Source organism: Moschus berezovskii, chromosome 9 (genome assembly GCF_049115385.1).
Source record: "Moschus berezovskii isolate FMDL1 chromosome 9, NW_MosBer_1.0, whole genome shotgun sequence".
Taxonomy (NCBI): domain Eukaryota; kingdom Metazoa; phylum Chordata; class Mammalia; order Artiodactyla; family Moschidae; genus Moschus; species Moschus berezovskii.
In genome coordinates this window covers 101,218,890-101,239,018 of record NC_142468.1, presented here as the reverse complement: position 1 = coordinate 101,239,018, position 20,129 = coordinate 101,218,890, and the positions used below count along the sequence as shown (strand labels likewise).

Genomic DNA, 20,129 nt, shown 5'->3' with positions numbered 1-20,129 from the left:
TGAGAAAGAAAGAAAAAAAAAAAAAAACAGGAAAATGATACCATTTTCCATTTTGGGTTTTAATTTTCTTCAAAATTTTAAGGAGAATATTGTAGTTTAGAATAAAAGTCAAAAAAATCATGATGATATTAGACAGGATTAAATAAAGGCAATACACTTATTTTTCTTTTCTTTCACCTTTACAGTTGATAAAATTGAATGTAATGGTTTCTCTTTCAACCAGACAGGTAGAAAGATACTTTCTCCAACTCACATTTCCACTGTCAAAATATAACACATATTTTTCTCTGTCCCGTGTTCATGAATATGCCCTTTGTTGAAGGAATTGATTCAGGCACTTACTAGAATAGGAAACAGTGTCTGCAGATAAGCCTTTCCTCTGCTCTTCATTTCCCTTGGATCTCAGAGTTCTCTCCCTTGTGCTTTCACTTCCAGAGCATTTGGGGAAATATTTTTCTGTTTTTTGGAAATTGAAAAAGACGTGTTTCCCCTGCTCCCCATCCAGCAGTAGTAAGAATGAAAGCTTGAATTTTCCACTTGTCCCCAGTGAAACTGTTGCTGAGCCAAAGCCAGTTTCCCTAAAGGGGCTCTTTGCTGAGATTCCCTCAGCTGGGATGGTCATTACCCCAGGGACTCATCTTTTGTTAAGGTTGTTTCAAACATCTGATACTCCTTTTCTCATAATGGACCAATGATTCCACTCTATCAGTTGATGCTATGCATTTGCCATATAATTTTGAGCTTCTTTGATTAAAGGGACAGTTATTTTTTTATTTTTTAATTCATTACATGGGTTCAAAAGCCTATCCATGCCTGTAGCTACCCTTGTACTTTGGCATACAAATATAGCAGTTAATATTTACTGAAGACTTGTTACATGTCAGGCAGTAAGATGAGTAAATTTATGAGTAATTTCATTTAATCCCTTCCCAATCTGATAGGTTAGATATACTATTATTTTTACTTATAGGGAAGCTATTGAAGCTTATGTTAATTAAATAATTTGTAACATTTAATAAATGGGGATGACAATATCTGAATTCAGTTCTCTCTGAGAGTGAAGCCTGAGTTCTTAAATAGTAAACTATTTACCTTCCATCTTTACCTGTCAAAGATGGGAAACAATTGCTATTGATATCTTATGCTAGATACTGTGACAAATTCTTATATTTAACTCATTTTATTTAATCCTTACAACACCCTGTGTGCTGGGTATCACTGTTGCAATTTTTTAAAATTCTGATTATCAAGGTAACTTGTGTTTAAACAAAAATTTGGAAGAGTCAGAAAAATTAAGGGAGCTAAAAAATTACTCACAATTTTTTCAAGCACAGATAATTCAGGTTAAAACTTGGCTTATTCCCTCTGGTCTTTTTTGTTGTAAAAATTTATACATATGAGGTCATACAGCACTTAGTATTCTGCTTACATTTATAGCCTGCATTTTTCCATGTAACTAAAACTCTCTTAAATACTATTAAAGCTGCATAATACTGAGTGTTGTTTTAATATCATTTCCCTAGGGTTTTTAGGCTATTTAAAATGTTCTGGTCTTAAAATAATGCAATAAAAATCACTGGGCTTAAATTTTTGTTTAATATTAGAACATTTCCCTAGAGTAGACTACTTAAAGGAAAATTACAATGTCAAAAATATATATATATAATTCTCAGAAGTAGACTTGTTAGATTAGATATATTCTCAGAAGTAGACTTGCTAGATTAGATGGTAGTTCTATTTTTAACTTTTTGAGTAACCTTCATACTGTTTTCCATAATGGCATACCAATTTACACTCTTACCAAGAGTGGACAAAGGTCCCTTTTTCTACATCCTTGATAAGCAGTTGTTATCTCTTGTCTTTTTTGATGCTAGCCATTCTAACAGGTGTGAGGTGATATCTCATTGTGGTTTTGATTTATATTTCTTTATGATTAGTGATTTTGAGTAACTTTTCATGTACCTGTTGGCCATTCATAAATCTTTGGGAAAATGCCTATTCAGGTTCTTTGTCCAGTTTTTAATTGGATTGTTTGTTTTTTCCTCTTGAGTTCATGAGTTCTTTATACATTTTGGATATTAACCCCTTATGGAGACCCCAGTTCAATTTCTGGGTCAGCAAGATCTGCTGGAGAAGGGATAGGCTATCCACTCCAGTATTCTTGGGCTTCCGTTGTGGCTCAGCTGGTAAAGAATCCATCCGCATTGCAGAAGACCTGGGTTGGGAAGATCCCCTGGAGAAGGGAAATGCTACCCAATCCAGTATTCTGGCCTGGAGAATTCCATGGACTGTATAGTCCATCGGGTCGCAAAGAATTGGACACGACTGAGCAACTTTCACTCACTATCAGATATATGGTTTGCAAATATTTTTTCCCATTCCATAGGTTGTCTTTTCATTTTGTTGATTGCTACTTTTGTTGTGCAGAAACTTTTAAGTCTGATATCATACCTCATGTTTGTCTTTGATTTTGTTGCTTATACTTTAGGTGTCATAGCTGAAAAGTCATTGCCAAGATCCATGTCAAGAAGCTTTTGTTTTCTTCTAGGGTTTTTATGGCTTCAGGACTTATGTTTAAATATTCAATCCATTTTTAGTTAATCTTTGTGATAAGTGTAGGATAGGGGTCTAGTTTCATTCTTTTATATGTGACTATCCAATTTTCTCAAATTTTTGTTGAAGAGATTGCCTTTTTTCCACTGAGCATTCTTGACTCCCTTGTCAAATATTAAATGGCAACCCACTCCAGTATTCTTACCTGGAGAATCCCATGGATGGAGGAGCCTGGTGGGCTACAGTCCATGGGGTTGCAAAGAGTTGGACACAACTGAGTGACTTCACTCACTCACTCACTCACTCATGGATTTATTTCTGGATTCTCCATGCTGTTCTGTTGGTCAATGTGTTTGTTTTTAATGCCAATATTATACTCTTTTGATTACTATAGCTTTGCAATATAGTTTCAAATCAGGAAGTTTGATGCCTCCAGCAGTGTTCTTCCTTCTTAAGATTGCTTTGGTGCCTTTTGTGGTTCCATACAAGTTTTAGAATTGATTTTTCTATTTCTGTGAAAAGTACCATTGGAATTTTGAGAGATTTCATTGAGTCTGCAAATTGGCCTCCCAAGTGGCTCAGTGGTAAAGAACCTACCTGCCAAAGCAGAAGAAACAGAAGATGCAGGTTTGATCTCTGTGTCAGGAAGATCCCCTGGAGAAGGCAATGGCAACCCATTCCAGTATTCTTGTCTGGATGATCCCATGGACAGAGGAGCCTATGGTCTATGGTGCTGCAAAGAGTCAGACATGACTGAGCACACATGCCTTGGTTGAATAGATTGCTTTGGTGAGTATGAACATTTCAACAATATTACTTCTGATCCATGAACATGGACCCATGGAATATTTTTCCATTTACTTGTGCCTTCTTCAGTTTCCTTCATCATTATCTTATATTGATACATCAGTCTTTATTAAGAAGCCAAAAATAATTGAACAGCTGTGGTACCATGATATTCTTTTACCCTAAAAATCAACAACCAGATGCCAGTCACCAAAAGATCAGAAAAAGGAAGAAAGAAGAAGGGGTGCTGGTTATGGAATATGTGACCCCTTTCCATTGTTCATGTATTTATCATTTATCTGTTGTGATAACAGTTAAAAAACAAGTTACTTTCAAGTTTGTGATGCTCACAGGGAAATTGATCTGACCAAACTGTATCCATTCTCATCTAGAGCAGTTGTTCTCAGAAGAACTTTACTATGGATAAAGTGAAGCTTTTTTAGGATCAGAATATTCCTCAACAAGTCTGAGATGTCACAGGAATATACTTCCAGTAAGTCAGAGATTGTGCATCCAAATTGCTTTCTTTTCAAGACTCATTAAAAAAAATTTTTGTGTACCCTAGAGGGCAATCAGGACATCTCCCAGTGTTTCTTTTGTGTGGGTCCTCAGGAGAAAGAAAACACATTAAGGGGAGGGGAGAAAAAAGAGATGGATTTTCCTTAAATAATAATCCTGTCAAAGCCAGAAGTGATTGAATGCTAGGAATGTATGCCTTCTTCTGCAGACAGGACCCTTGAATTCTAGTGGAGGTTGGACATACCTCATCAGAGTGAGTGTGAATGAATCCCTCCTTTTATTCTGTCTTCCACACAACAGATTGATATTATTTATGTATTAAATGAATGAATAGATGTCTTGAGGTGGTCAGTTAATTGAGAATTTCAGTGCGTGGTATTTTATCAGTGCAAGGTGGCCAGATGGGGCAAGGCCCTAGGGTTTTTTTCTTTGATAAAATTGCCGTGAAAATGAGCATTTCTCTTTGAAATAATCCTAACATACAGGGAAATCCACTATGGAAAAATTTTTCAAATGTCTCAGACTTCAGGTTTTATTGTCTTAAAAATTCCTAAACCAGTTTTAGTCATTTGCATTGTGAATAACTCCTTGAAAGATCTCATTATTTAATATCTCCTCTGATTGTATAATTATTCTCCTAGTAGTAGAATTTCCACATGATTACTTTCTATGCCATAGATCCCCTCCAAATTCATTCCATCATTCCAAGTGCTTCCCACCCTTTCCAAATCACCTTGCTGTTTTTACTTGTAATCATATCCAGGCCACAATCACCTCAGTGATCAGTATTGTATTATTGTAGCACCATGTCCTGTCTATTGTCACCTTTATTAAAAGTGCTCATTCAAGTGAATGCTGAAAAAGATGAAAAGGTTCGGGTTGGAGGAGAGGAGGGTGGTCCATGTTACTAGCTCTTACTCATTCTAGATTGGGAAAGGGAGGGAAGCCAAGAGGGAATGAAGGAAGAATCCTATCGCAGGCAGAGGAGGGAACAGAATTCCTGAATACTCTGTCTTTCTTTAACTATCAAATATTTTAAAAACCTGGATTATTTGAAGCTGTTCTCTGGGTGAAAAAAGCTTTATCAATCCAGACTAAAGGGATGCAACTCCAGTTCTACTCTCCTAGCTTTAACATATACAAGGCAGTAAAGGATAAAGTTATGCCTGGACTTCTAAACTTTAACTAAAATGGAAATTTTCCTCATAGTGGTTTTTTTCAAGCAACCCATAAATGTCTGTTTAACAAATCTGTAGCTGAACCGCTTTGTGGAAGGTACTAAAAGAAGAATAATGACCAATAGGTTGCGGATCAGAGAAACAGAAGCATTGTATAGATAATTATCAAAAGGGGTTTAATTCAAAAGGTAAGGAATTATTAAAGTGATTATTTCAGTGAGCAAATTTCATGCGCTATTTGGGAATTCGAGTATATTTTTGAGAGATTCATTCTGAGTTATATATGATGGGATTTTAAGACATTTTTTCCATTATAAGTTAACACCATAGAAGTGCATTGAACTCATATAATTTGTTAGATTGAATACTCAGAGATAAGAATGTGTATGGAAGCTATATTTTAGGTTCAAACAGATACTTTTAAAGGAAGAATCAGATCAATGGGCTCATGTTTTGCTTATGATAACTAGGGCAATAAGTGGAGCTCACACTAAACATTTATTTACTCTAGGCTAGGTGCTTTAAGAATATGTTACATTTAATGTTTCATTAATTTCCATGGTAGATATTGTTACTCTGATTTTTAAAAATTTATTTATTTTTACTTGGAGGATAAATTTTCAATATTGTGCTAGTTTCTCCCATATATCAACATGAATCAGCCATAGGGGACATATGTCCCCTCCCTCCTGAAATTTCCTCCCACCTACCACCCCATCCCACCCCCTCTAGGTTGTCACAGAGCACCAGGTTTGAGCTCCCTGTGTCATACAACAAATTCCCACTGGCTATCTATTATACATATGGTAATGTGCATGTTTCAGTGCTACTCTCTCAATTTATCCTACCATCTCCTTCACCCGTTGTGTTCATAAGTCTGTTCTCTATGTCTGTGTCTCCACTGCTGCCCTGAAAATAGGTTCATCAGTACCATCTTTCTAATTCCACATACATCCATCAATATATGATATTTGCTTTATGATTTACTTCACTCTGTATAATAGGCTCTAGGTTCACCCACTTCATTAGAATTGACTCAAATGCAATTTATGGCTAAGTAATACTTTGGCCACCTCATGAAAAGAATTGACTTACTGGAAAAGACTCTGATGCTGGGAGGGATTGGGGGCAGGAGGAGAGGGGACAACAGAGAATGAGATGGCTGGATGGCATCACCGACTCGATGGACATGAGTTTGAGTGAACTCCGGGAGTTGGTGATGGACAGGGAGGCCTGGTGTGCTGTGATTCATGGGGTCGCAAAGAGTCGGACACAACTGAGTGACTGAACCAAACTGAACTGAACTGAATAGTCCATTGTCTGCACGCTCAGAGCCAGCATCGCGTCATTGTAGGGGACTGGAATGCAAAAGTAGGAAGTCAAGAAACACCTGGAGTAACAGGCTAATTTGGCCTTGGAGCATGGAATGAAGCAGGGCAAAGGCTAATAGAGTTTTGCCAAGAGAACGCACTGGTCATAGCAAACACCCTCTTTCAACAACACAAGAGAAGACTCTACACATGGACATCACCAGATGGTCAACACCGAAATCAGATTGATTGTATTCTCTGCACCCAAAGATGGAGAAGCTCTATACAGTTAGTAAAAGCAAGACCAGGAGCTGACTATGGCTCAGATCATGAACTCCTTATTGCCAAATTCAGACTTAAATTGAAGAAAATAGGGAAAACCACTAGACCATTCAGATATGACCTCAATCAAATCCCTTATGATTATACAGTGGAAGTGAGAAATAGATTTAAGGGACTAGATCTGATAGATAGAGTGCCTGGTGAACTATGGACGGAGGTTCGTGACATTGTACAGGAGACAGGGACCAAGACCATCCCCATGGAAAAGAAATGCAAAAAGGCAAAATGGCTGTCTGAGGAGGTCTTACAAATAGCTGTGAAAAGAAGAGAAGCGAAAAGCAAAGGAGAAAAGGAAAGATAGGCATCTGAATGCAGAGTTCTAAAGAATAGCAAGGAGAGATAAGAAAGCCTTCCTCAGTGATCAATGCAAAGAAATAGAGGAAAACAACAGAATAGGAAAAACAAGAGACCTCTTCAAGAAAATTAGAGATTCCAAGGGAACATTTCATGCAAAGATGGGCTCGATAAAGGACAGAAATGGTATGGACCTAACAGAAGCAGAAGATATTAAGAAGAGGTGGCAAGAATACACAGAAGAACTGTACAAAAAAGATATTCACGACCATAATCACGATGGTGTGATCACTGACCTAGAGCCAGACATCTTGGAATGTGAAGTCAAGTGGGCCTTAGAGAGCATCACTATGAACAAAGCTAGTGGAGGTGATGGAATTCCAGTTGAGCTATTTCAACACCTGAAAGATGATGCTGTGAAAGTGCTGCACTCAATATGCCAGCAAATTTGGAAAACTCAGCAGTGGCCACAGGACTGGAAAAGGTCAGTCTTCATTCCAATCCCAAAGAAAGGCAATGCCAAAGAGTGCTCAAACTACCGCACAGTTTCACTCATCTCACATGCTAGTAAAGTCATGCTCAAAATTCTCCAAGCCAGGCTTCAGCAATATGTGAACCGTGAACGTCGCGTTCACGTGATGTTCAAGCTGGTTTTAGAAAAGGCAGAGGCAGCAGAGATCAAATTGCCAACATCCGCTGGATCATGGAAAAAGCAAGAGAGTTCCAGAAAAACATCTATTTCTGCTTCATTGATTATGCCAAAGCCTTTGACTGTGTGGATCACAACAAACTGTGGAAAATTCTGAAAGAGATAGGAGTACCCAACCACCTGACCTGCCTCTTGAGAAACCTGTATGCAGGTCAGGAAGCAACAGTTAGAATTGACCATGGAACAACAGACTGGTTCCACATAGGAAAAGGAGTACGTCAAGGATGTATATTGTCACCTTGCTTATTTAACTTATTTGCAGAGTACATCATGAGGAACGCTGGGCTGGAAGAAGCACAAGCTGGAATCAAGTTTTCTGGGAGGAATATTAATCTCAGATATGCAGATGACACCACCCTTATGGCAGAAAGTGAAGAGGAACTCAAAAGCCTCTTGATGAAAGTGAAAGAGGAGAGTGAAAAAGTTGGCTTAAAGCTCAACATTCAGAAAACTTAGATCATGGCATCTGGTCCCATCACTTCATGGGAAATAGATGGCAAAACAGTGGAAACAGTGTCAGACTTTATTTTTTGGGGCTCCAAAATCACTGCAGATGCTGACTGCAGCCATGAAATTAAAAGACGCTTATTCCTGGAAGGAGAGTTATGACCAACCTAGATAGCATATTAAAAAGCAGAGACATTACTTTGCCAACCAATGTCCATCTATTCAAGGCCTTGGTTTCTCTGGTGGTCATGTATGATGTGAGAGTTGGACTGTGAAGAAAGCTGATTGCCGAAGAATTGATGCTTTTGGACTGTGGTGTTGGAGAAGACTCTTGGGAGTCCCTTGGACTGCAAGGAGATCCAACCAGTCCATTCTCAAGGAGATCAGTCCTGGGTGTTCATTGGAATGACTGATGCTGAAGCTGAAGCTCCAATACTTTGACCACCTCATGGGAAGAGCTGACTCACTGGAAAAGACTCTGATGCTGGGAGGGATTGGGGGCAGGAGGAGAAGGGGACGACAGAGAGGAGATGGCTGGATGGCATCACCAACTTGATGGACGTGAGTTTAAGTGAACTCCGGGAGTTGGTGATGGACAGGGAGGCCTGGCATGCTATAATTCATGGGGTCACAAAGAGTCGGAAACAACTGAGTGACTGAACTGAATAGTCCATTGTATATATAGGATTAACCTCCAAAATATACAAAGCAGCTCATGCAGTTCAATACCAGAAAAACAAACAACCCAATCAAAAAGTGAGCAGAAGACCTAAACAGACATTTCTCCAAAGAAGATATACAGATGGCTAATACACATATGAAAAGATGTTCAACATCACTTATTAATAGAGAAATGCACATGAAAACTACAATGAGGTATCACCTAACCGCAGTCAGATTGACCATCATCAAAAAATCTACAAACATTAAATCCTGGAGAGAGTGTGAAGAAATGGGAACTCTCTTGCATTGTTAATGGGAATGTAATTTGATACATGGAGAATAGTATGGAGATTCTTTAAATAACTAGGAATAAAAATAACTACCGTAAGACCCAACAGTCCCACCACTGAGCATATACTCTGAGGAAACCGCAACTGAAAAAGACATATGTACCCCAGTGTTCATCGCAACACTATTTACAATAATACATGGAAGCAACCTAGATATTACTCTGATTTTGCAGATGCAGATATTGAAGCAGAGAGAGAGAAAGAGAGAGTCACTTGTCCCAGGTTATAAATACTGTTTTTAAAAGATCCAGGACTTCATTATAGCCCTCTTGAATTCTGATTCTTTATTCTTTTTTTAAAATTAAACTGTGATACAACTTACATTGCCTTCTTAAACAGTCACTTTGACTTCGCACTTCGGAAGCATTAAAATGTTGAGCCCTTCCTTTATTTATTATTATTATTTTTAAACTAAACCCTATATATTTAAAATGAAAATTGAGGGAAAATAGTATAAATTAATAAGGAAAGAAAAATAAGTGGATTGAAAATCTATTCTAACTAAAAGCTAAAGTATATGATATGATTTTTAAAAATAGTAGACTAGCAAATTTTGCAAATGGAACTGAAAGTGCATAGCAAATGTGAATGAAGGGCACTCCACAGAGGATAATTGGAATTAAATTAAAACAATTTAAATATTTTAAAGCACATGCTATATTCCTTAATTTAGACTGGGAATTGTTGAATTAACCTCCGGTTATTTATGAGCTCTCTTTCATTTTATATCCCTGTGCTTCCCTGGTGGCTCAGTCGGTAAAGAAACAGTGCAATGCAGGAGACCTGGGTTCATTCCCTGGGTTGGGAAGATCCCCTGGAGGAGGGCATGGCAATCCCCTCCAGTGTTCTTGCCTGGAGAATCCCTAAGGACAGAGGAGCCTGTTAGGCTGCAGTCCATGGGGTTGCAAAGAGTTGGACATAACTGACCGATTAAGCACAGCACAGCCTCTAACTTAGTAGTGTAACCTCCATATTTTGCTTTCTTTGTTGTCAATTCATAGCTTCTGAAAAACCTCTAGGTTCAAACTTCTCTGGCTATTATACCCATATAAGTGAAAGTGAAAGTTGCTCAGTCGTGTCCGACTCTTTGTGACCCCATGGACTGTAGTCCATGGAACTCTCCAGGCCAGAATACTGGAGTGGATAGCCTAAACCTTCTCCAGAGGATCTTCCTGATCCAGGAATTGAACCGGGGTCTCCTGCATTACAGGCAGATTTGTTAACAACTGAGCTATCATGGAAGTCCGTACTTATATAACATAACAGTAATTTTTAAAGCAAGGTGTATTTTTCACATAATCAATTGGGAATGTAAGTTTTTTAAAAATGGAAGCATAAATAAATTAGTGTGTTTATTTGATTTACCAAGAGTCTATAGTATTTTAGTTAAATAGGGAGGAGAGCTTATGGACCTTGTAGTGATTATCAAAACGATAGATAATCCACGTCCAGCTTAATGGTAGCAGTGACATTTAATGACTACATTTCTGAAGCTTATTAGTGCTACTTGAGTTAAACAAAGGTGGCCAGTCAAGGTGTTTAATGATTCATTTCTATCTCTATTTTTCTTACAGGCTAAAATTGGAAGAAAATGTTCTAGAAGAACTATTTAAAGTGAAGTAATATTTAAGTAATATTATCAATGGTGCTATTCTGTTTTATATCAATGTTATTTTGAGAAAAATTATTCATATTGACTAAATACTGATATTCCAGTTTATTCTCTACTTATAATGCCACTTACTTCCAATGAGAAATTGAGGCATGAAAAACTGAATAAAACAGACCCTTAACATGCACTTCTGTTTATGTCTGTGCACATTACAGGTTAGAGGAAAATGCATGTTTTGCATAACAAGAGTGTCACTGCTCCCTTTCATGAATTCGTCCTGCTGGGTTTCTTGTGTAGCCAAGAAATAGAGATTCTCCTTTTTGTTTTATTCTCCATCATCTACCTCTTGACCTTGTTGGGCAGCAGTGCTATTATCTGTGCTGTGTGGTGGGACCAGCAACGCCACACTCCCATGTATATTTTATTGGCCAACTTCTCATTCCCGGAGATCTGCTACATCCATTCCAATGTGCCCAGCATGTTGTTCAACTTCCTATCCAAGACCAAGACCATCTCCTATCATGGCTGTATCCTACAGTTCCACATCTTCCTCTCTCTTTGTGCCACAGAACTCTTCTTCCTGGCCCTTATGGCATTTGACAGATATGTTGCCATCTGCTGTCCATTGCACTACCCAACCATAATGACCAGGAAAGTCTGTGGAACCCTTGTGTCTGCTTCCTGGGTGGGTGGATTCTTATGGTTAGTTACACCTGCTGCTCTTATCTCCCAAGTTCCGTTCTGTGGTTCAAATGTCATTGATCACCCCCTCTGTGATCTTGGGGCGATGCTGGCCATATCATGTGTCCCTGTCCCCAGGACAGCTCTGACTTGCAGCACTTTCAGTGCTGGGGTCACATTCGTCACTTGGTTCCGCACTCTTGTGTCCTGCACTCTGGGACTTCGAGCTGTGGCTCAGGTCCCCAAAGGCTCACGTGGGAGAAGAGCTTCTCCACACGCACCTCCCACCTGACAGCTGTGTTCCTTCTCACGGCTCAGTCTCAGTGCTGTGTGTAAGCCCAGGGGAGCCGGTCAGCCGGGGCTGCAGAAGTTCCTGACCATGCTGTACTCAAGTGCAACTCCACTTTTAAATCCTCTGATCTGCAGCCTCAGGAATGAGGAGATGAAGGTTGCTCTGAAGAAAATTATGGGTAAACTTTAGAAATAACTCCTGAATGGGACACTTTGGTGAGCTAAAGTTCCTTTTTAGGACTGTTGTAAAGAGTCAAGGAAAACTATACTTAAAAGTAATAAATGTTACTAGATCTAAAATAAATATTTCCAGAGGAGAATTTCTTAAAATTCAAAGTCTTTTCTATTATTTACTGATTGAGTGACTAGTTATTTATCTGTTTTCCTAATTTTAACTGGAGAAGACAAAGTTAAATCATATCCCCATTAAAGAGTGTTTGAGATTGAGTGAGTTAATATATGAAAACATTTGTAACAGTGCTTGGCACTCAATAAATATTTTATTATAATGTTGGTAATATATTATTATCAATAAAAATTGTACCAAAATTTATCCTTATTTATTGTTGCCAAGTATGAGTTTCAGCAGTTTCTTTTTTCCCAAACTTAAAAAATTATTATTTTTATTATTAAAGTATAGTTGATATGCAGTTTTATATTATTTTAGCTATACAAAGCAGTAATTCAATATTTTTATAGATAATGCTCAATTTAAAGTTATTGTAAAATAGCAACTATAGTTGCCTACGTTGTGCAATATGTCTTTGAAGCTTATTTAATACATAATTGTTGGTATCTCTTAATCTCCTGTTGTGCCTGTCTGCCCTTCCTTCTCTCTCTACTGGTAACCACTAGTTTGTTCTCTGTATCTGTGAGTCTGTTTCTGTTTTGTTGTATTCATTTGCTTGTTTTTAGATTCCACATATAGGTGATAACATGCAGTATTTGTCTCTCTCTGTCTGACTTATTAGACTGAGCATAATACCCTCCAGTCCATCCATGTTGTAGCAAATGGCAGGATTTCATTATTTTTTATGGTTAAGTAATATTCCATTAAGGAATCCCAGGTGGCTCAGTGCTAAAGGATCTTCCTGGCAATGCAGGAGAAGTAGGAGATGCAGGCTGAGTGCCTGGGTTGGGAAAATCCCTTGGAGGAGGAAATGGCAACCCACTCCAATATTCTTGACTGGAGAATCCTACGGACAGAGGAACTTGGTGGGCTACAGTCCATAGGGTTGCAAAGAGTCAGACATGATTGATTGAACACGCAGCATGCACACATTTTAGGTATATGTATATTCAGTGTTCTTGCATGGAGAATCCCAGGGACGGGGAAGCCTGGTGGGTTGCTGTCTGTGGGGTTGCACAGAGTCGGACACGACTGAAGCGACTTAGCAGCAGCAGTAGCATACATAGAATATTCATCTTCTTTATCCATTCATCTGTTGATAGACACTAAGGTTGCTTCCACATTTTGGCTACTGAAAAAATGCTGCTATGAACATTGGGTTGCGTATATCTTTTCTAATTAACATTTTCTTTTTCATCAAATATATACCAAGGAATGGAATTGTTGAAAGAGGAGAGTGAAAAAGTTGGCTTAAAGCTCAACATTCAGAAAACTGAGATCATGGCATCTGGTCCCATCACTTCATGGGAAATAGATGGCAAAACAGTGTCAGACTTTATTTTTTTGGGCTCCAAAATCACTACGGATGCTGATTGCAGCCATGAAATTAAAAGACGCTTACTCCTTGGAAGGAAAGTTATGACCAACCTAGACAGCATATTAAAAAGCAGAGACATTACTTTGCCAACCAAGGTCCGTCTAGTCAAGGCTATGGTTTTTCCCGTGGTCATGTATGGATGTGAGAGTTGGACTGTGAAGAAAGCTGATTGCCGAAGAATTGATGCTTTTGGACTGTGGTGTTGGAGAAGACTCTTGGGAGTCCCTTGGACTGCAAGGAGATCCAACCAGTCCATTCTCAAGGAGATCAGTCCTGGGTGTTCGTTGGAATGACTGATGCTAAAGCTGAAACTCCAATACTTTGGCCACCTCATGGGAAGAGTTGACTCACTGGAAAAGACTGTGATGCTGGGAGGGATTGGGGGCAGGAGGAGAAGGGGACGACAGAGAATGAGATGGCTGGATGGCATCACCAATTCAATGGACCTGAGTTTGAGTGAACCCCGGGAGTTGGTGATGGACAGGGAGGCCTGGCGTGCTGCCATTCATGGGGCCGCAGAGTCGGACAGGACTGAGCGACTGAACTGATGGTAGTTCTACTTTTTGTCAAAGTGTTTTCCAAATTGGTTGCACCAATTTACAGTCCCACCACCAGCATACAAACGTTCTTTTTGTCTATATGTTTGCCAACATTTTTGTTTCTAGACTTTTTGATGGTGGCCATGTTGTTAAGTATGAAAAGATGTCTCATTTGTTTTTTTGATTTGCCTTTCTCTGATGATTAGTGGTGCTGAGTACCTTTTCATCTGCCTGTTGGCCACCTAGATATCATCTTGGAAAAATGACTATTCACGTCTTCTGTCCATTTTTAATCAGGTTGATGTTTTTTGAAATTGAGTTGTATGAGCTGTTTATATATTTTGGATTTTAATTGCTTTGTTGGTCATATCATTTGCAAATATTTTCTACCATACAGTAGGTTGTGTTTATCTTTTGTCAATGGTTTCCTTTGCTATACAAAAGTTTTATGTTTTATTAGGTCCTATTTATTTATTTTTGCTTTTGTTTCCTTTGCTGTAAGTCACAGATCCCAAAAAGATGCTTTTATGATTTATGGTAAGAGTGTTCTGCCTGTGTTTTCTTCTATGAATTTTATGGTTCTTATCTTTTAAATTATAATTCTTTTATTTTATATAAAGAAAAAGTGCCTATTTAAAACAAGTTTTGAACTTCAAAAGAAGTCTGCATAAGTGCAAATCAAGAGGAGAATTTTTTGGCATACTCCCCTACATTTCCTTGTCTTATGAAAATAATAATAATTATCTGTTGGACAAAATTGATGAGGACTGTCTTCTGGTTCTGCCTCAGCAAGAAGCTTTCACTCCAAATTTTTAAAAGAATATTTTTGGGGGGTTTTATGTGGATCAATGGCTACCCAGGTGGCACTAGTGGTAAAGAACCTGCCTGCCAGTGCAGGATATGTGAGAGACAAAGGTTCAGTCCCTGGGTTGGGAAGATCCCCTAGAGAAGAAAATGGCAACTCACTACAGTATACTTGCTGGAGAATCCCATGGAGAGAGGAGCCTAGCAGGCTACAGTCCATAGAGTTGCACAGTCTTGGACATGACTGAAGCGATGAAGAGCCCATATGGACCAAATGAAAGATCATTTAAAAATATCTGTAAAGTGTTTGATCATACCAAAGTATGATCAAAAGATGAAAGCAACTCAAATGCTCATCAATGGATGAATGAATGAAAAAAATGTGATATACATACAGTGTGATATTTATTCAACCTAATAAAGAGTGGAAATTCTGAAACATGCAGAAACATGGATAGACCAATCACAAAACGACAAATGCTGTATGACTCCATTTATAGAAGTTTCCTGGAGTAGTCAAACTGATAGAGACAGAAACTAGAATAGTGGTCACCACCAGCTTGGGGTAAGGAAATGGGGAATTGTTGTTTAATGAATCTAGAGTTTCAGTTTTGGAAGAAAAAAGTTATAGATTGAATGGTGGTAATTGTTGCTCAACAATGTGAATGTATTTAATGCCACAGAACTGTACACTAAAAAAATTAATTGTAATGTGTCACATTATGTGTATCTTACCATAGTTAAAAATAACTTAAAAATGCAAGGCATACTACCAGTGTCAATTTTTCTGTATTTTATTATTATTGATTCACACTTCCACTGTATGCTTTTTCTGGCAGTCTCTGCAGCTGCAACCTTGTCTTTATTTTCTTCCATGATGTTGCTGTTACAACTTTTTCTCAGTAGAAAAAGCTACTAAGGGTAGGATGCATGCAAACATGCTAAGTTTCTTCAGGCATGTCCAACTGTTTGCAACCCTATGAACTGTATAGCCTACCCATCTCCTCTGTCCATGGGATTCTCCAGGCGAAAATACTGGAGTGGGTTACCATGCCCTCCTCCACGGGATCTTCCTGATCCAGGGATTGAACCCATTTCTTTTATGTCTCCTGCATTGGCAGGAGGGTTCTTTACCACTAGTTTCACCTGGGAAGCCCAAAGGGTAGGATATTTCCCTTGAAATCATGACTACATCTCCACTCCCCAACTCTAATTGTGCTTGGTCCTTCAAGGTGCCCTTTTGTCATCAAAGAGTAAACCAAAAGGGCACCTTGGAGGACAGAGCAAGGAAGTCTCTCCCCTTCTTCCAAATGTAGATTTCCGCCTCAGGAATTTCTTTCACCCTTTGTGCACATAATTGTTAGACACTGTACTAACTGACCAGGAATAACTTTAAAGAAAGGAATAATTTTGCATCTGAGATAGGTATGTAAGGTCAAGTCCACCTGAGATGTGCAAACTCTTGACACCTGAAAGAATTTTCTCTGAGGCTGCCCAGTGTTACCCACTCTTCAGGTATCCCAGGCAGAGCCTGTGTTGAATCTCAGAAATACTTCCTACCTGAGCCAACTGGATTCACCCTCCTCCACTGTCAGCCACAGTTTTGATGTGTATGAGTTCAAGGAGGAAGAGAGCGCCTCCTCTGTTTCTATTCTCAGGACACGTAAGGCTAAAGCAGAGCTGTCCAATAGAAATAGGTGGGCCACACACGCAAACAACATGTGTAAGGTACATTTTTCTAGTTACCACATTAAAAAGAAAGAGTAAATTTCATTTTAATAATCTATCAGCCTAAAACATCATTTCAACATGTAGTCAATATAAAATTATTAACCAGATATCTTGCATTCATTTTTTTTCATCCTGCAAACTGGGGTGAATTTTATATACATTAACAGCATGTTTCAGCTTGGATTCACATTTCGGGTGCTCAGTAGCCACATACAGCTAGTGGTTACCATATTAGACAGTGTAGCTCTTGGCTTCCTGCATCCTCCTTTGTAATGAAAGTGGGTGGAAGTGTGGTAAGTTAAGATTAGGAGGTTAGGAGCTTTCATAAGTAACTTTAGATAAATGACTTATTGTGTTTTCTTTATTCTCCCTTCCTCTTTGTCCTCTTCCTCTGAAGGGAGGCTGAAATTCAAAACATAACTTTTAGAGAAGAGAGAGGAATAAAAACCTTGAAGTGGCAAAAGAGACAAGGAGGGCTGCCAGTAAAGTCAGGTCAGGGCCACTTTGAGAAAAATAGCACAGTGGAATTGTATTGATGTTTCCCACAGTGATGGTTGTAGAAAGGGGTTGGTAGGGAGGGAGAAGAGGCTAACTTATTAGGAGATGGCAGAGTTTACGGCCTCCTCTTTAGTCTTGCTGATGGTGGTATATAGACCAGAGGATATGCCTTTTTATACAAAGAACTAAGAGGTCTAAATGTTCTAAGTAGTACATTTGACATTGAGATGCATAGGTGTTCTGGAGGAACTCTTGACTTGTGGGGCCACAGATGTGTTAACAATTCAATTTAAAAAAAAATTGTTGAGAGAGAGGAATGCATAAGGTGCCAGAGCATAGAGCAGTGTTGGACTAAGAGCACAGGTTTGGGGGTGTAGGTGGGAAGTGCCAGAAAAGTGCTCACAGAGAAGCTGATGTTTCAGCTGAGTTTTGAATGATGAGTTGGAAGTTTTCTAGATAGAAGTCAGGGAATGATGGTGGTTGGTAATGTTACAAACAGTAAAAGAAGCATATAGAACATTCCTAATATATAACTGAATTACACAGTGAGTGTGGGGCTCCTGAAAGGAGATGAACTTAAACATGCAGGAAGTTAGATATGCTAAAGATGTTGAACTTGATCCCATAGGTGGGAAGGAAATATATAGGGATAGAAAGCAAAAGAGATGACAAGATTTGCATTTTAGAAAATCTGGCATCTTTAAGTTTAGGTATTATTTTGTTTAATGCCAAAAAACAGCTTCTTCTCTCACCAAGTATGTCATAAGCTATCAGGTTAACTTCAAGGAGAAGATGAATTCAAATTAATTTCATTATCTCAATCTTCTGAGAATTTCACAATTCCCCTTAAAAATACTGCTAATGTCTCAGAGTGTTACAGAGTCAAGTTAGTAACAGATCCAATGAGTTCTGAAGGATCATATACCCCTCATGCGTGCACATTGAAATAGCATGAGAATTGCCTTGGTTCTATAATGGCTTGTGAATAGTTAATACAGTTCCCCAGGTCTTTATTTGGGGGGATCACTAGCTCTGTGTTCTTGAGGATCTAGAATGTTTGAATGGTAGCCATTGGGTCACCTTAGAGGAAAAGATAGACTTAAGGGTATGTTCATGTTCTCTCAGTTGACGTTGACATAGATCATCACACTGGAGGCATGAAATAGTGTTGCTACACTTATTAATAAAGTCTGGTTTGAAGAAACAGGCTAGCAGCACAGTACACAGCTTTGGTGCTAAGAACAGAGGGAAAGGTAACGTTAATGAAGAAAGTCCTGGAACTTTTTGGAGGGCAATGTGACCAAAATTTAAAATATATTCACTGTATGACTCAAAATTTTTGTTTTTCTGGATTTGTTTTTCATATACAGTTTCCTTAATTTCTCCCTGTTATGGTAAATTAGAAAGTTGGATGGAATTATTCTGTACATATATACACTATGATACAGTTGTCGGCTTAAAAAATATAGCCACAATCTGAAAGGAGACAGTTATTTTATTTGGTGGGAATGTTTAGGACTCAGAGCTCAGGAGACAGGCAGGAGGGGAACAAAGGGAGCAGGCAGTTTGAAAGCATTCTATGTATGGGAAGAGGCAAGCCTCTGGGCTCACTGAATTCATTCCTTTCATATGCACCTCAGCTATCCCAGGCCAATCCTGCTTCCTGGTTCACCTTGCTTCTTGCATTTCCCCTGCCCCCCAGCACCCCTACCCGCACCTCAGCAATCATTGTAAGGGTGGCAGCATTTTCTGGATTACAATTTTAGGAGTCCTTATTCACAGGGAGGCCTGGCGTGCTGCAGTCCACGGAGTCACAAAGAGTCAGACACAACTGAGCGACTGAACTGATTCACATTTTGAGGTCAGATTCACATTTTGAAGAAATAGGCTGTGACATTTCTTGTTTATTAACATGGCAGGAGATATTTTCATTTCACATAGTCAACCATGGATTGATTTCTTTATATATTTATCAAAATATAAATATTTGATTCAGTCAGTTACATTTTGGTTCTCCAAACAAAGTTCTTTTGTAGTGGGTCGCTTGAAAGATGTTTATTTACTACTCATTTAAATCCCAAACAGGTATTCCTACTCCACAGGAGACTGTTCTTCATGTGATGATTCTGGAACTTAGGTTTTTCCATCTTGGGCTTTGCCATCTTCAAAACTCAGTTTCTTGGGTCAACATGCTCAATCACATCAGAGATCGTCAAGGATTTTGTATGGGTAAGGCCTGAAGTATTGCACATCAGCTTTAAATACATCATAACAAGTATGCACACCTATGCTGCAAGGAAGGCTTTGAAAAAAACTGTTGAGTTGAAGAAGAGAAAATGGATTTGTTGCAGTTATGGACAGGACTGAGCGACTGAACTGAACTGAACTGATACAATTAATGTCTCAACTTCTTGGTTGACGAATACCTATCTTGTTTGACCTATATGTGGAAATAAGGAGTTTTGTAAGGAATAGAGACAGCTCTGTGGGATAGGCTTGTGTGTGTGTGTGTGATTTCCTCAGTTCTGTCTCATCACAGCAAAAATTTGAAGTGATGGACCAACATTACAGCCCTCGGATAGACCGTGTCACAGCTCTTGGACAGATCAGTGTTACAGCTCAGTTTTATTTAGAAAATAAAGGAAAATACATCCTCGAGCTGTGATGGAATGCCGACCCAAAAGACTGAAGAGAAAGAGAGAGACCCCCAGTCCTTTGGCTCCTCTTTTTATATGTTTTTCTCCTCCCCCTGGGTCTGCCCTATGTAGATTGAGCTAGCCAGGAGTGCTGTTTGTTTTCCCTGAGGTCCTCACTCTGGTCCTTGGACCTTCCTTTGTTTGGGGGCCTTTCCCTTCTTTGTCTTTTAGCCACCACCCTTCTGGACTCCTTTTTCCTGTTTTAATACTTAACAGGCTCATTTTGGATTTAGTGGATGAGATCTTTAAATTGCATTTGGACCACAAGAATGGGAAACTCTAGGTCTAACAAAGGTTGAAGGTAATGGTACATATCATGTCAAAAACCTTTGTTAGCTAAGAAGTAATTTATAAAGTTAGGAGACACAGCTCTTGAGGGGGCAATAATGTGTGAGCCTA

General features: G+C 38.8%; 3 pseudogenes; 2 read left to right on the top strand and 1 right to left on the bottom strand.

The window, feature by feature from the left end:
• Positions 1 to 20,129, top strand: part of LOC148776704 (GTP-binding protein 10 pseudogene) — a 68,212-nt pseudogene that overhangs the window by 18,070 nt on the left and 30,013 nt on the right.
• Positions 1 to 20,129, bottom strand: part of LOC129542139 (olfactory receptor 11G2-like) — a 40,844-nt pseudogene that overhangs the window by 14,171 nt on the left and 6,544 nt on the right.
• LOC148776706 (olfactory receptor 11G2-like) lies at positions 10,990 to 12,220 on the top strand (annotated as a pseudogene).